General features: G+C 47.0%; 1 pseudogene; it reads right to left on the bottom strand.

The window, feature by feature from the left end:
• Positions 1-3,291: 3,291 nt before the first annotated feature.
• Positions 3,292-3,428, bottom strand: LOC125517786 (small nucleolar RNA Z247; annotated as a pseudogene).
• Positions 3,429-6,119: the final 2,691 nt, after the last annotated feature.

Here is a 6,119-nt window from a genome sequence, read left to right as displayed (position 1 = left end):
TATAGTTTGTTGCATCGTCAGGTCCAAGTGCTTCTCCGCTATCAACTGTGAGCTTTTCTGAAGTTGAGATTGGTGTACTTACAGGTTTGCAGTTTTCCAACCCTACTCTCCTGAGTATGTCATGAGCATATTTCTCCTGTGAAAGAAGTATACCATCTTTTATCTGTTTGACCTCTATGCCAAGGAAATAATGAAGATCTCCTAGATCCTTAAGAGCAAACTCCATCTTTAAATCCTTAAGCAAATGAGTGGTAGCATCTGAACTTGAACTAGCAACAATAATGTCATCAACATATACTAAAACATAGATAATGACATTTCATTTTTGATAAAAAAACAATGAGGTATCTGCCTTAGATGGTGTAAACCCAAGTTGTTGTAACTGAGTGCTCAACCTTGAGTACCAGGCTCTTGGGGCCTGTTTCAAACCATATAAAGCCTTATCTAACTTGCAAACAAAATGAGGTGAGTTTTTGTTCTCATAACCTGGTGGTTGCCGCATAAAAACCTCTTCTTCCAGAACACCATGAAGAAACGCGTTCTGAACATCTAGTTGCCTTAAACTCCAACCCTTGGAAACCGCAACAGATAGCACAAGTCGAATAGTAGTTGCTTTAACAACAGGACTAAAACTATCATCATAATCAATACCAAATCTCTGCTTGAAACCTTTCGCAACTAACCTTGCCTTATATCTGTCTATGCTTCCATCAGATTTTCTCTTGATCTTGTATACCCACTTGCAATCTATGACATTTATGCCCTTTGTTGGTGGTACTAAACGCCAAGTTTTGTTTTTCATAAGTGCTTCATATTCAACATCCATAGCGTTTTTCCATTCTTTACTAGCAAGTGCATCATGCAAATGAGTTGGTTCACCCATACTAGTGAGAAAAGCACGTTTCATTTTATCATACCTTATAGTGCCATCAGTATATTCCTTCTTTTTAACAATACCAGACCGAGATCTCGTGTGTCGAAGTGAAATACCTGGCGCATCAGAATCATCGGCAGAATTTGCAACCACAGAAGATCTGGCCGGATCCGCTGCGCCAGACCGATCTGGATCAGCTGCGCCAGACCGCTCCAGAACCGAGGCGACAGGGATCTCCCTCGCGATCAGCGCTCCAGTGGAACCGCGCCGGGTGTCACCCTCGCTGGCTGTCTCCTCGGACGCGCGGGGCGAGACGTTGGTGCTGGGCCCCGCGCCCATTGCCTGGTCGGCCACCAGCCCATCAGCCGCGGGAGTGGCGCTCGGGGAGCGGCACTAGCCCGCGCCGGCTCGGCTAGACTGGCCCACGCTGCCTGGGCTGTCGTCGACTGGCGCATGCGACACGGAGGGAATCACCTGGGATCGCGCGCCCACCCTGACGCGGGGATTTTCCTCGGATCCTGTTCTGCTGCTGCCCAAATCTTCCTGGGATCCCGTGACAGCTTTGGCTGCATCTCTTTGCATAAAATCACGCCCTGAAGCTGCACTTTCATCATCAAAAACCATATTTTCTTGAGGATTAGTCACATGATCAGCACTATTTAACTCACCCCCGTGATCTGGACTAGACACATACTCCGGAAGAAGTGCAATTTCTGCACGAAGTAGAGCTCCGGCATTTGGATGAAGTTTTTCAAAAGGGAATATTGTTTCATCAAATATAACATCACGAGAAATATAGATTCGTCCAGTAGAAATTTCAAGACACTTGTATCCTCTGTGAAGGTTACTATAACCGAGAAACACACATTGATTCGAACGAAACTCAAGTGTGTGATGATTATATGGACGAAGATTAGGGTAACAAGCACACCCGAAAATTCTCAAGGAGTTATAGTCTGGTTTTTGATGAAACAATTTTTCCAAAGGAGTAATATGACTAATCACTTTGCTGGGAAGACGATTTATAAGATAAGTTGCAGCAATAAAGGCGTCATCCCAATATTTTAAGGGCATGGATGCATGAGCTAGAAGGGATAGACCTACTTCGACAATGTGGCGATGTTTACGCTCGGCGGAGCCATTCTGCTGATGAGCATGAGGGCAAGAGACATGATGACTAATACCAATGTCACGAAAGAAAGAGTTGAGTTTCTCATACTCTCCTCCCCAGTCACTTTGGACTGCAATAATCTTTCTGTTAAATTGACGCTCAACAAATTTCTGAAATTCTTGGAAGATGGAAAGAACTTCAGATTTGAACTTAAGCAAATATATCCAAGTGAACTTGCTAAAGTCATCAATAAAGCTAACATAATATTTTTTTCTTCCAAAAGAATCTCTTGCATGACCCCATACATCACTAAAAATAAGTTCCAATGGAGCACGAGACACACTATTTGACTTAGGATAAGGGAGTTGATGACTCTTTGCACATTGACAAGCATCACAAACAGACTCAATACTTTGACTAGATGACAATGGAAGATTGCCTTTATTCACTACTTGCTTGACTAAGATCGAAGAAGGATGTCCTAATCTTTGATGCCATCTCGCCAAGGAGGGCTTGATGACGGAGTAAACTTGATGACGACGCTTTCGACTAAGTGCTCCGGATGTGATGGGATACAAGCCTCCAATGCATCTACCGTGATGAATGAGCTCCCTCGTTGCCCGATCCTTGATGAAAAAATATGTTGGATGAGTTTCAAAGAAAACATTATTATCAGCAGATAAACGAGACATAGATGCTAGGTTTTTGTTGGCTTGTGGAACATGAAGGACATCTTTTAGAATAAGATCACGTTTAAGAGTAGGGGAATTAATAGATGCTTGACCAATGTGACAAATATCCATACCTCCACCACTTGCGGTGTGGATTTGATCGTTGCCGAAGTATCTCTCCCTCATGGAGAGTTTTTCAAGCTCGTTGGTGACATGATCAGTGGCCCCCGAATCGGCGTACCAGACCGTGCCATCTCCTCCTTGCTCTCTGATTGCAGCGGTGACATGACGAGCGTCAGGAACAAAGTCTTCATCGTAACGATGCCAACAGTCCATGACCTCATGGCCCGGTTTCTTGCACAATTGGCACCGAACACGGTTGCTTGAGGAAGGTCCAGAGGAGGTGTGATTGTTGTTGAAGCCACCCCCTCCAGAACGAGCAGGAGCGTTGGTGTTGGTGTAGCCGCCCCCGCCGGATCGAGCACCTGGTCCGCCGCCGTGGCCGCGTCCACCACCACCGCTGCTGTTGCTGCGGTTCCTTCCCTGATCGCGCCCACGGCTAGTACCACGGCCACGCGAGGCAGCGTTAGCCGAAGACTGGCGCACGTTCATCCGATGGAGAAGATTGAGACGTGCGTCAAAACTGAGAAGTTGCGTGTATTGCTCCTGGACGGTCACGGGTTCAACCCCCGCAGCAAGCGCCGACACGACCGGGTTGTAGTCGAGGTCGAGGCCGGCCAGAACTTGGGAGACGATCTCGCCTCTGGACATGGCATCTCCGGTGCAGGCGATTTCATCCGTGAGCATCTTGATCTTGGCTAAGTACTCTATCATGGACATGTTGCCCTTCTTGAGGTTTGTGAGTTCCATCCGAGTATTGATCGCCTGTGCTTCGGTTTGGGCAGCAAACATAGCTTCGATCGCCGCCCACACCTCCGCCGGTGTCTGAAGAGTAACCACCTGTGCAAGAATCTCGCGAGACAGAGAACCCATCAGAAAACCCTTAACCTGTTGCTGCTGTCCATACCAGAGAACTCAGGCGAAATTGGCGATCTGCTCCTCCTTCCCATCCTTGGTGATGGTGAGGGTTTCCGGTGGCGCCTGGCTCGCCGGATCAAGGTGGTGGCCCATCTGTGCGCTTTGATTTGAGGCAGCACGATGGCCTTCCACATGAGGTAGTTGTTCCTCATAAGCTTCTCCTGGGGGGGTGATCCAAGGGACGTGGTAAAGGATGCGGTGGAGGAGGAGGAGGGGGCGAAGCTGGAGGTGGACGCAAGGGACGTGGCGAGAGCACTCATGGTGCTGGAGGTGGTGGAGGCAGTAGTCATGGCGATAGGTTGAAGAATGGCTTGTCTAGATGCGATCTCCTTTTGATCTTAGGAAGGAGTCGCTCTGATTACCATGTAAGATTATTGGGAAGCGTTAAACCCTTTGCTTGGGCCGCACTTATATTTATATGGGCAATGCCGTGGCTTACAAGAAGAAAACGATCGATAGATCGATCGGTAAAGAGTTGGAATAGAAGAAGAGATAGAGAGGAGATACAAGTTTAAACAGGAGAAGTTCTCTCTCTATACAACTCTATCTCTATACAAATATTCCAACAAAGGGAAACCACATCACGTCTGAAGCTTATACTGTCTCTCTACTTCTTTGGTTCATGCAAGGAAAAAAGAGCTCACTTTCATGGAATTTAATTTTCGAAGCAGATAAATGTTTAAAGATGCACGAGATCAATTACATGTCTCCCAGCATATGCACCAACTAGGGATGCACTAAATTTTGTAGGAGTACTGATATTTTTATCTGGGACCACGCACCAAACTTAGTTCTGAATTTTATCTTCATGGGTGGTCGCCCATGACCATGTTGCGGCTGGACAGTACAAATTCACTGACACGATACATATATATGCATACTAAAGAAAACCTTCACTTGTGATGAACGTTGGATAGCTTCAACCAACAAGAAAGCGGCAGAATAACACAAACAATATGCACATGTGACACAGGATTTAATGTGGAAAAACTTTCTCAACTTGAGGGGTAAAAAATCACAGCTGTGGACCGACCGATTCACAAAACTTCACTATGAGAATGATGAGTACAAAGTCTTCTCAAGAACCTCTACACTCCGTTTGGATGTAGACATTGGGAGGCTTGGTATTGAATTGGAGCAATGCCAAATCACACAGGACATTGATATTGATATTGAATGTGAATTCTGCTGTTTGGATGTCAAGTAATTGGGAGTTGGCATTCGGAGAGGGTGGTTCAATTCCATGGCTTCTTTGGATGGTCATAAGTTGCATTGGAATTGCTCATTTGTTACTGGATCTACATTGTACATTGTTCTATTGATTGAAACTAAATTTTATACAGAAAATGATCTGACAGTATGCAACTGCACAATAATTAAGTAATTAGGCATCCTAGGCATCCATCACTTGTACAGCATATCAATCTACCTCAGGTGAAAATTGCACTACTAATCCAGATCTACATGACAAGTGAAGATACGTACCTTGAATCGGGTTGCTGATGGGGATCCATAGTTCCATACACCCACCGAATTTGGGATTAGAGGGGAATTTTAGGGATTAGGGTTCTGACCAAGGGGAGGGGGCGGCTGCCATGGGGATTCAGGCGCTTGAAGGGAGGGGACGCTCGCCATGGTAGGCAAGAGGCAGCCGCCACCGCCGCAGGGTGGGACCTCCTCGGACCTCGGTCGCCATGACAGGGAACAACGGACAGGGGGGCGTTCTCCATGGCGGGCAAGAAGAAGACTTGGTATGGATCGACCTTCGTTGGGAGAAGAGAGGAGGAGGACGGAGAAGTCAGTCGCCTGCGCCGCCGTCTCCTGAGTCGCGTCGCTTCTCCTCTCCAGCGCCTGTTTCTTTTCCTCGAGCGGGACGAAGCGGTAAGTGGGGCAGGGGGCTGCGCGCTACCGAATACCGAGGAAAACCGAGCGGTGAGGCTCCGAATTGGAGAAGGGGAGGCACGCGTGTTGCCGCGGATGGGCCAATATCTTAGTCTGTTTCCTGGTCTGAATACCAAGACCATCTGAACAATGGCATTCGGGTCTAACCAATGCCAATATCAAATTCAGAGGCCCAATGTCTACATCCGAACGAGGCGCTAGAGATTTTCACAACACACTCTCCATGTTGCCAACCGGCAACAACAACAACAAAACCACAAGAGGCAAGATTTCAGTAAACCGCTGAACCAAACAGTATCAAATCTAGACAAAATCTTTGCTTCTTCCTGTTCCTCTCTCACACAGGTTGTGTGTTCTCTCACACTCTCATGAATGGTAGCCACCACCAGCAGGGATGGAGTGACTAGGGTTTTGTCCATGCTCCCTTCACTAGGGAACAATCACAACCGTTGGATGCAAAACAGATCAATGCTTCACATCTGTTGGACTTGCGTGGGCTGATGTTGGGCTGCCAACACCTCCA

This window comes from Triticum urartu, chromosome 6A (genome assembly GCF_056163025.1).
Source record: "Triticum urartu cultivar PI428250 chromosome 6A, HENAU_Tu73, whole genome shotgun sequence".
NCBI lineage: Eukaryota > Viridiplantae > Streptophyta > Magnoliopsida > Poales > Poaceae > Triticum > Triticum urartu.
This window is presented reverse-complemented; position numbering and strand designations above follow the sequence as displayed.